Source organism: Tamandua tetradactyla, chromosome 2 (assembly GCF_023851605.1).
Source record: "Tamandua tetradactyla isolate mTamTet1 chromosome 2, mTamTet1.pri, whole genome shotgun sequence".
NCBI classification, from domain to species: domain Eukaryota; kingdom Metazoa; phylum Chordata; class Mammalia; order Pilosa; family Myrmecophagidae; genus Tamandua; species Tamandua tetradactyla.
The window spans coordinates 219,807,989-219,818,301 of record NC_135328.1 but is presented as its reverse complement, the minus strand read 5'-3'; the positions used below and the strand labels follow the sequence as shown (position 1 = coordinate 219,818,301).

The following is a 10,313-nucleotide window of genomic DNA, read 5'->3' as shown; positions in this document are numbered from 1 at the left end:
AAATAAAGACAAAAAGAAATAAATAATAAGGGTGAATAAGGGGTATGAGATGCTTTGGGTGTTCTTCTTTATTTTTATTTTTTGGAGTAATGAAAATGTTAAAGAATTGATTGTGCTGATGAATGCACAGCTATATGATGACACTGTGAACCCTGATCGTGCCCTTTGGGTGATTATATGGCATGTGAAAACATCTCAATAAAATTACATTTGAAAATGTCCTTGGGGGAAGGAAGACAGAGCCCCACACTTAATATGGAACTCCTTTCAGATTAACATAACAGAAATAAATCCACTTATTTTTATTTACAGACCACAGAGCGAAAATTGAACAAAACCATCTTGATCGCTGAGTCTAATCAGAAGGAGTGATCTTCAACCTGGGGGACAGTTCTGAATATCTGCAAGGGAGGGGCAGGTAATTGGATCTCTCTGTCTGTCATAAAGGAGTATGGGTGCGTTGGCTGGTTTTGTTTTCTTTTTTGAATAGGTGACATACCATACGCACAGGGGAAATAGCTCTGCAGAACCAAAAGGTAAAAAACACAAAAAGGAAGTTTCTTGTGCATCATTCCAGGACAGGCTGTGCCCCGAGAAGTGTCTGTGCACAGGTGTGCCCTCTGTGACACACACAGTAGCATGCCATACATCCAAAGTTAACGCATTCACCAGGACCCGTCTAGTGATCCATTTTGTACCATATCCTCCTAGCTCTAGACATGCCTCTGCCTTCAACCACTAAAGAGTGTCCATTTAAGGATGCCCCATAATATATGAATCCAGCCCCTGTTAATAAATATTTGGAATTTGTCATCTTTTGCTCCAGGAGATATTCTTGCACAAATATATCTGTCAGATAATCCCCTGGACGTGGTCTTGATGAAACAAAGGGTATATGCATCTTAAATTTTGACACAGCTCTGCAAATTGCCCTCCCCCCCCCAATAAAAGGTTATTCCATTTTATGTCCTCACCGACAACCTATAGGAACATCTGTTTCTTCACTGCCTTTGTCCATCTGACAGATTAAAATTGCCGATTTCAGGGAGGTCTCAGCCCTCTGGGTGAGGTGCTCCCTTTCTGCTATGTAGAAGAGCCCCTGGCACCTCCTTTTCTGCCATCTGCAAATCAAAGCTGAAGACAAGGGCTGGAAGAGGTGGGGGACCCGGCGCACCCCCGCGGAGGGGCGCCCCACGGGGAAGCCCCTCTTAGCTGCCCAGTTCTGTCCCCCGCCCCCCACCTACTGCCGCCTGTCCCTCCGTGTCCCGGATCGGCTCGGCACACTGTAAACGTAAATCCAAACACGAGCAGCAGAGGGCGAGGAGAGGGGTGCCCAGCGCAGAACTGGGGCGCCAGCCCTGCCACCTGCCCCTGCGGTGCCTGCCCCCCAGCCCACCCCAGCCCACCCAATATGGATGGAATAACCCAAGCCGAGCTGGTGGTCGCTGGGCTGCACGACCTGAGCCCATGGCTGTGTGTGGCCGGCCAGGCGGTAGGGGACATCTACCACTCAGGGAGGGGCTCCTGAACCAATGTGGGGGGCACCACTACACAGAGCCCCACCCATTAGGGAATGTCACCATCAGCTGCTGCAGAAGTGCCCCCTTTTCCACTCCAACTGACCCCAAGTTTCCTTGGAGCTGCAAGATCAGTGGCCCAAACCAGCAGGTGCACAGACAGCCTGGCGGGCAGCCTTGGTTTTCGGGGCACCCACCGAGCCTCGTCCAGCGAGTACCATGTGCAAGGACAGAGAACAAATGCCCCGTGCGGAGGTCAGATGGGTGGGGAGGATAGAGGGGGCTGCGGGTGGCCGGGCCAGCACTTATCATGACCCGAGACCCTCCTGGCCGGGCCACACTGCCCTCGGCCACCACGCCCTCCGCCACCCCATCAGGCTCGCCATGCAGGCATTTCGGGGCTTCGTCCCCTGTAAAATGCCAGCATCCCTGCCAGGGTGTCCGGCCGCTGCTGCGCCCACAGCCCCCTCTAGAGTATTCCCCGGCTGCATGCCCACCTGCACCCCTTCTGCTCCATTCTCACTGCACACGGAGCTCAGGGTGAAGGGTGCCTTTAGTCCGAAGCCCTTCTTTAGCAGGAAAGGAAACTGAAGCGAGGGAGGCAAAAGAAATAGCTAGAGCCTTCTATAAGGGGTGGGGGGAAGGCCAGGGGCCAAGGCGAGCCCAGCGCGGAGGCCTCCAGTTTTCCACCGCCCCCCACCCCCACCCCGTGCCCCTCTTCCACTGTGGTAATGCCCCGCACTTGCGCCCTCAGGCCGTGGGAAAACCACAGTGCCCAGGGCAGCAACTGCCCAGCCTCCCAGCGTACCGTCCCAGGGAAGAAGTTCCCCAGGGGTTCGGCTCGCCTGGGACATCAGTCCCGGGGCTGCTGCTGGGGTCATGGGCAAACACAAAACAGCTGCCAACCTTGATGGGAGGGAGTCTGAGGGAGGGGAAGGGATAGCTCAGCCTGGGAAGGGGGACACCCCGGGGGAGGGCGGGCCGGCTAACAGGGAAAGAGGGTGAATGCAGCCCCCAGAGGCTGGACTGGTTCCCATGGTAATAGGGTGGGGCTGCTGCAGAATTTGGGCAAAGAGATGGCAGGAGCAGGTGGAGCTCCCTGGCTCACGCCTGGGCTTGGGGAATGGAGGAGGCGTGCACGTTAGCAGGCAGGACTGAGGAACCCCAGGCAGGAGGAGACCAAGGCTCTGGCTGAGAAGAGGTAAGAGAACTGGGGGAGGGATGGACCAGGAAACAGGATAGAAGCAGAACTTACAGGGCTGGAGATAAGCCAGAAATTGAAAGGTGTGGGGTGCAGGGCCAAAATGGGGTGCCAGCTCTGGAAGCTGAAGGATGCACACCAACATGGGGAAGCAAAAATGGGGTGACAGTGGCTTCAGGTGGGACGTGGAGGGAAGAGGGGTTGGGAGCCTATGGGACACGCAGGGGAGGCCACGATGGAGTGGACCCCCTCACTCACGCCTGCATCCACCCATTGTCTCCAGCGAGGCAGGGACTTACGTTACTCATAGGGACTGGCGTGGGAATTAAACACATGCAGAGCATTCTCCAGTGAGAACCACACACATCAACAAACAAATAACAATGCACCAGTGTGTGCTCGTCAAAGGAGAGCAGTGAGGGCAGAGGACAGGGCTTGGTAAGTGAGAGCAGGCAGGGGCCTGGTACCTGTGAGTGCTGGTGAACAGATGAACAGACACGCCCCATGCCATAATTTAACCACTTAAATTCCATCATATCCAGAACCTCATATAAAACCCACGTTAGAAATAAGTGGAGCTACTGTTCCCATTTTACAGATGAAGAAACTAAGGCTTGGGAAGATGAAGCGATTGGTCTCTCAGCAGAGATCAGCAAACTTTCTGTAAAGGGCAAGAGTGAAAACATTTTCTGCTTTGCGGGCCATGCAGGCTCTGTCACACGTCACCAGTTCTGCCCTTGCAGCATGAAAGCTGTCACAGACAACATGCGTTTGATAAAACTTTATTTACAAAAATAGGCAGAGGGCCAGGTGTGCCAACCCTGGTCTAAAGTTACCAAGCTGATGAGAAGCCTTCTGGGACCACCACACCCCCATGAGTTATCCGGTGGTCCTGACTTTTTCTTCCCCAGGGACACTGACGATGCCCCCTCACTGAGCCCTCAATTTTTCTAACATCCCCTGTTTCCTCTCCACCCTACCTGCAATCCTAGGCACGTGCCCTGCCTCAGTCTACCTTCCTTACAAAGCACAGAGGACCGTGATATTCCTCTCCCTTTATGTGCGCACTGTTCCTCTATAAATGCAACCCAAAACTGCCTTAGGGTCGGGGTTAGTGGCCAAAGGTCAGCTCACACTGGCATCCCAGGCGAAGAAGCCATGCAGCCTGCAATTCATGAGCTTGCAGTGATTGAGGGGCTCCAGTGCAACACCTTGCATTTTCCTGTTAGAGTCCATCCTGTTAAAATCCAGCTATCACCTGAGACTGTCAGAGCTGTTTTAAATCCTGATCCTGTCCCGTGAAAGTCATATCCGCTCCAAGTGATCATCAGAGGCTGTGGAGCACAGGGCTTGGGAGTGTGGACTCAAGCCAGATGGTGTGAGCGGACCTTCAGCAAGATCCTTGGCCTCTCTGTGCCTCAGTTTCCTTGGCTGTAACAGGGCACAGTGGCACGCCTCTCTCTTAGGCTTGTGAGAGCATGGGATGCGGTAACAAATACACACAAGGTATATGTCAGATCAGATGGGGCTCTCGGAAAGTGCTCTCTGAGGGTTCGCACTTAGGCTAGATGTCAAAGGCCCATCCACACGGGCACCCACGCACTGAAGGGGCGCTATCCATCAGAAGAGGTTGCAGCCCAGGGCACTTTGCTAGAGACCACCCTCCTAGGGCTTCAGGCAATGGGCCCCCACTCTCAGACAGCATCACTCAGCCAGTAACGATTTCATCTCCAAGAAGACAAGGAGGGCTGGAAAAAAAAAAGGACATAATTTAAGCGATATTCCCCAGGGAAGGACCTGGTCTGAAAACGTGACCCTGCCAATGCCTGGGTTCCCCTCAGAGGCCTCAGGTAGGACCCGGCCTCTCCTCTGGGCCTCTTTAAAATGCAAATGCTAGGAGTACCTGCCCCTCTCAGCTCCACTGCAGCAGGTCACACTCACTGCTCCCTCTCTACGTGCCAGGCACGGTTATACGCTTTGCTCATACAAACTCACTCGACTCACCACCACCCAGAAATAAGGTTACTGACTGCACCACTCCACACTCAGGGGACCTCTCAGAACCTCAGTGTCCTCTTCTGTGGCAAAGTTGACTGTACTTTCTCCCTAACTAGGGGCTTGCCAAAATTGACTAAATCAACAGGCGTAGGGTACCTGGAGGAGTGCTTCTCGTAGTGAAGGCCAGCCAATCCCCCAGGCTGCAGCCGGAAGCCTGTCCAAGGCCTCTCTGCAGGCCAGGTCAGAGCAAGACCCTGCCTGTCACCCCCTGCCTCTCATGAGCAGGGTGAGAGCTCATGGAACCCCGTCTCTGACTCCTGAGGCCACCTCACTTCTGGTGGCTGCAATGCTGGGATGAAAAGTCGGCAGGGACGAGCACCTGCATCCCAAACTCTGCCACCTCCTTCTTTGTTTGCCCCCAGGCTGAAGCTGCATCTTCATTCAGAAAGAATCAGATAATCATTAAACTCTCCAGAGCATCCAGGCAGTAAAAAATAGAAAAATGTTTTTCTGCCTGGAGAACTCCGTAATTAACCTGAGAGTGAGATCTGGGGGGCTTGGGATTGGGTTTCAGAAGGAGGTGAGGGAGGGATGGATGAATGCCCTGGTAGGGAGCTGCACAGGGGACAGGGTCTGTGTGGGGCACGAAGCAGTCGGGCCCCCCATTTTCTGCTGGAGCTGAGGCTCTGGGCTCCAGGTGCCTGGGATGGGGAATTTATCTCTGACAGAGGCAGGAACTGTCTGCCCCAGTGAGCAATGCCCAGCTCGGGCTCTGCACACACACCGTTAATCTAGCAGCCAACACCCGCCTGAGGGAAGTTGGGGGCGGGTGCTCAGGAGAGCTCTGGGGTCACCTTTCCCATCACAGAGCTCTCAGCTGGCAGGTGCAGCCGCAGGCCCTAGGTTGCCGGTGGCTGAAGGTCAAAGACAGCTCAACACCCAGGACAGCCGGGTCGGCTGGGGCGGCCCAGAGGGATCCTGAGATGGATTTAAGAGGGAGACATGGCAGGGGGGGATCTAAGTTACGGGCGCGTGGCCCTTTCCCTGTGTTCCTGCCCAGCCCCTCTGAAGATTGTTTCCAGGCAGGGGACACTCCCTTCGCCCCAGCCAGGCTGTCAGAGCAGGCAAGGCAGGAGGGGTCAGGGCCGCCCTGGGATAAACCACGAGGCCCAGTGGACTCACGTGGAGTGGTGAGGAACATGGGGTCATGCAGAACCAAGTTTGAATCCTGGGTCTGACAATTACTGGCTGGACGGTGTGACTCCGACCTTCAGTTCCTCTTCTCTAACGTGGGGAGGAGAGCAAAGGGGACTATAGAAGGGGGCAGGGCCTGTGCTTTATGTGGTGCAGGCACCTTGCAGATTCCACCCCACCCACTCCACCACCACCCACCCACCCCCACGGACGCAGATCCTGGGGCCTCCCTGTGCTCCTGGCATGCAGGGACCAGGAAAGACAGCTGAGCTGAGCCGGACGCTGTCGGTCTGACTGCACAAGGAAGGCATCCCAGGGGGCTGGGAGTAGGGCTGGTCCTTAAAGGAAATGGCGGGATTTAAATCATGGGGGTGGGTTTGAGAGTGGGCCCAGCGGGACCACTATTGCAGAGGTGCAGAGAAGGGTGTGGAGGTGCAAAGGGGCGGACCCACATGCCGGGGTGTGGGATCAGGCCGGACTAGCCCAGAGAGCCCCTTCCTGGAAGCTGAGGAAGCAGAGTGGAGGAAGAGGGTCATAAAAGCCAGCATGATCCCACCAAAGGGGTGGAACCGGTGGCCCCACGGGGAAATGGCCAGGCCTCAGGTGCCCTCGGGGAGGCTCTAAGAGGCTTGGAAAACAATCGGGAGGATCAAGGCTCTGGCTGGAAAGGAGCACTGCGATGGTGGGGGTGATGCTGCAAAGGCAGCAGCTGATTTTTGAATACTGCTATGCTTCCAGCCCCGTGCTGGGCACTCTGGGGTCTGAACAACAACCCTTCGAGCGGGTGGTTCCTCCCAGGTATGCACACAAGTGAAGTTCAGAGAAGTCGCTTGCCCCAGGTCACTCAGCTGGGCAGCAGCTGGGCAGAATTTGAGCCCAGGTGGTCCCTGTGGGGTGGTGTCAGGTGCAGCCCTTCCTTTCCCAGGGCGTCCAAGCCTCTGCCTGCCCTAAGGCCTTAGCAGGGGCTGAGGCTCCCCTGAGCTCAGACCAACGCAAACAGCCAGGGATCACTAATGTGAGCAGGGGCTTACCATGCGCCCAGTGTCTGTCTAAGCAGCTGATCCATATGGCGACTTTTACCTCTCATGGCAATCTGAAGAGGCAGGTACGATAAGCACCCACATTTTGCAGATGAGGAAACTGAGGCACAGAGATCAGGTCCACACCCGAGGGGATCCAGCTGATCAGTGGAGGAGCACCTGAGCACGGCACTCTGTGCAGGGGGGACCCCCTGGGGCGTCCTCTCCTCAGGCCCTGGCAAGTGCATACTGAGGATGGACTGACACAACACTCGGGTCCGGAGCCAGCCAGAGCCTGAGACACGCCAGATAATGATTAACGTGTCTGAGGCTGGAGAGATAAGGGCAATGGCACATGTCCCAATGCTCTGTACCCTGCTGCCTGCAGGGCAGCAGTAGACGGGGGGCCTCCCGGGCATACACAAAGAGACAGCCCCCTCCCCAACCTTAGATCTCCTTGCAAGGCTGTCTGGGGTCCACACAGCACCTGTGCTTCCCCTCCCCCAAGATCATCACTGGTTCCAGAAAGGCCAGCTGTGGAGGGAGGCTGCCGGGAAGCGTTGCTAGGATACAGGGCGGGGGGGGGGGGGGGCCAAGAGCATCAGGGCCAGGGGCTCCCCAGCACATCAGCAGGCAGCACGGCCGATGTCCAAACAGCAGGCGGATAAGTGGGCTGGACGCCAATCTTGATTTCAAGACGCTGGATCCTACCTAACATTGACGGAGGATTCAAAGGGTAATTTGAAATCTAATTGCTCGGTGTTTGGGTTTGGTATTAAGGGCGTTCCACTTGGTAAATGTCAGGGAGCTGGAAGCCTTCCCTGAGCCTCTGGGCAAAGTTTATTGGGAGCTGCCCTGGCAGTGAATGAAGGACACGCAAAAGGCAGAGGGAGATGGCTCCTAGGAAGGCAGAGGTTGGCATGGGGAGCTAAGCCCCTCCGAGACGGGTTCCCATCTGCTGACATAGGGACACCTACAGGGACTCCGTGTGCCATAGCTGCATCCCATTTCTAAATAGGAAGAGAACATTCCAAGGGCTGGGTTTTGCTGTATCTGCCCTGCTCTCTGACAACTCCCACCTTGCATCCAGTACCCACCCAGCTAGACGAAAAACAAACAAACACAAAACAAGAAGAGGCCCTGGTGGAAGCAAGTATGCTACTGCTAAGGCAGGCAGGTATGCGAGGGTGGAGAGAAAATCAAGGTGGCAGAGAAATGGGAGAAGCTGGTTTTATGTCCTGATGGGGGGTGGAATGGGGGCAGGTGATTTGGGCCAAATGTTTATAGTAGGCAATAACTCTATCAGATTCGCATACTAGAAATATAACTCAGGAATCATCTGAAAAAAATTAGAAAGGGGACTACTTACCTCACACCTTATACAAAATAAATGCCATGTGGATCAAAGGTTTAAATGTTTAACAAAAAGAAAACATTAAAGTGTTTGAAGAAACCATGGTGGAACAGGAAGGAAAGAAGGTGAGAGAGAGGAAGGGAGGGAGGGAAAGAACCTCAGAGTGAGAAAGGCCTTTCTAAGGAAGCCCCAAAAGTCTAGCAGCCACCAAAGATAAATGTTAAAACCACCACATAAAGATGGAACTTTCCTGCTGGGTGAAAGCTGCTATAAATGAAGTTCTATTCTGTTCTTGTCTGTTCTCCAAAGGATAAGCTCCCCAAATACCTGCAATTGCTATCATAGACATAGAGTTCATTTCTCTATTAAATAAAGAACTTCTACAAAAAAAAATCAGTAAGAAAAATTCCAATAACCCAATAGAAAAACAGACAATCCACAGAAAAGAAACTGCAGATGACTCCTAACTATGTGAAAAGATCATCAGCCTCACTCATATAAGAGAAAGGCTAAATAAACAAAAGTATAGCAAGATAACATTTTTACCCATCAAATTGTCAAAGCTCCAAAGTTCAGTGAGGCTGTAGAGACCTAATAGAACTCAAAAATTGCTAGTGGGAATATGCATTGCTACAAACCTTATCTGTTGCAATTAAACAATTTCAACACAATTATAGGTGGCCATATGCTTTGGCATAGCAATTTCACCTCCAGGGATCCTTCCTGTAGATATAATTCAGTTGTCTGCAATCATGTATGTGCTAGAGTAATGATTACCCCACTGTTTTAATTAACAAAAATCTAGAAGTACTCTCAATGTTTATCAATAAAAGACTGATTATTTAAATTACAGCCATCCATGTGATGGAATACTATTCAGCTTTTAAAAATTAAAAAAGAAAGACTACCCAAAGAAATGCCCAAGGTATGCTAGATGGTAAAAACACCAGGTTGCAAACAGTATGAGAAATATACTTCCTTTCATGCAAAATGGAGGAGGGAGGTATGAATGAAAGCAAAGAATATCTCCATTGACTGATAACTGTTAATAAATTAAAGTTAATGCTGACAAGGTCGCTCTTTCTTAACTCTAATGGCCCAAAGGATCTGAGTTTGAGGATTTCCCAACACATATGCCAATCCACGTTTGAACCTGTTAATAAATTAAAGTTAATGCTGACAAGGTCTCTCTTTCTTAACTCTAATGGCCCAAAGGATCTGAGTTTGAGGATTTTCCAACACATATGCCAATCCATGTTTGAACCTACAGAGTTTAGGAAATGCAATTCATGAAACGTCAAATGTTAATATGCCGAGCTACAGTTGTTTGATAAGCAATTAGAGTTATCATCAGCTCTTTGAAAGCTGGTAGGACTTATCCATAAAACCATCTGGACCTGGTGCTTTCTTTGTAGAAGATCTGTTACTACTTATTTAATTTTCTTAATGCTATGGGACTCTTTAGGCTTTCCATTTCTTCTTGATCCTTGGTCCGTTTTGGCCACTTAGTATCACTGTGTCCTTGGGATCAGAACAGTTAGCCCAAAGAAGCCCACAGAAAGAGAAAACCACAGACCACAAGCAGACCCTGCCTATTAAATATTTCACCTTCTGCCTGAGTCACACAATGTCCACTTCTCAGAGCACCCAGAGGTCTTTATATAGCCTGCCAAGTGAAATCCAGTCCAAAGGTGGACCAAGTCTTGGCCAAACTATGCATGGGCCAACCTTTCTCCATAATGTGGAGAGAGTGATCCACAGTGTCAAGTTCATTGACTTAGGGCTTGGAATGTTATGCCACACCCCATGGAGGTTGGACTCCATATTCCCTTTTTACATGGTCTTCCAAAAAAACACTAAGAACAAAACAAAAACCCCTATGAAACTCAAAAATGCAGTCCCTTTCCTCCAGCAATCAGAGATACTTAAAATAAACAGCAGGATTTTTCTTGGGGATTTGCATTCACCTGAAAGACAAGCTATCTGCCAGGGTTCTCACATGGAGGCCTGAAGCTGAAAGTTAGCCCATA

General features: G+C 51.8%; 1 long non-coding RNA gene across 3 annotated transcripts; it reads right to left on the bottom strand.

Moving 5' to 3' along the window:
• Positions 1-677: 677 nt before the first annotated feature.
• LOC143664764 (uncharacterized) lies at positions 678-3,044 on the bottom strand. Of its 3 annotated transcripts, none has more exons than XR_013166583.1 (4): positions 2,977-3,044; positions 2,015-2,104; positions 975-1,121; positions 678-786 (listed from the first exon to the last, which is right to left on the bottom strand). It is a non-coding gene; the product is annotated as an uncharacterized LOC143664764 (long non-coding RNA). The 3 variants fall into 3 exon arrangements; XR_013166584.1 differs by lacking the exon at positions 2,977-3,044 and adding an exon at positions 2,424-2,507 and having other exon boundaries at positions 975-1,134; XR_013166582.1 differs by lacking the exon at positions 2,977-3,044 and adding an exon at positions 2,424-2,507.
• Positions 3,045-10,313: the final 7,269 nt, after the last annotated feature.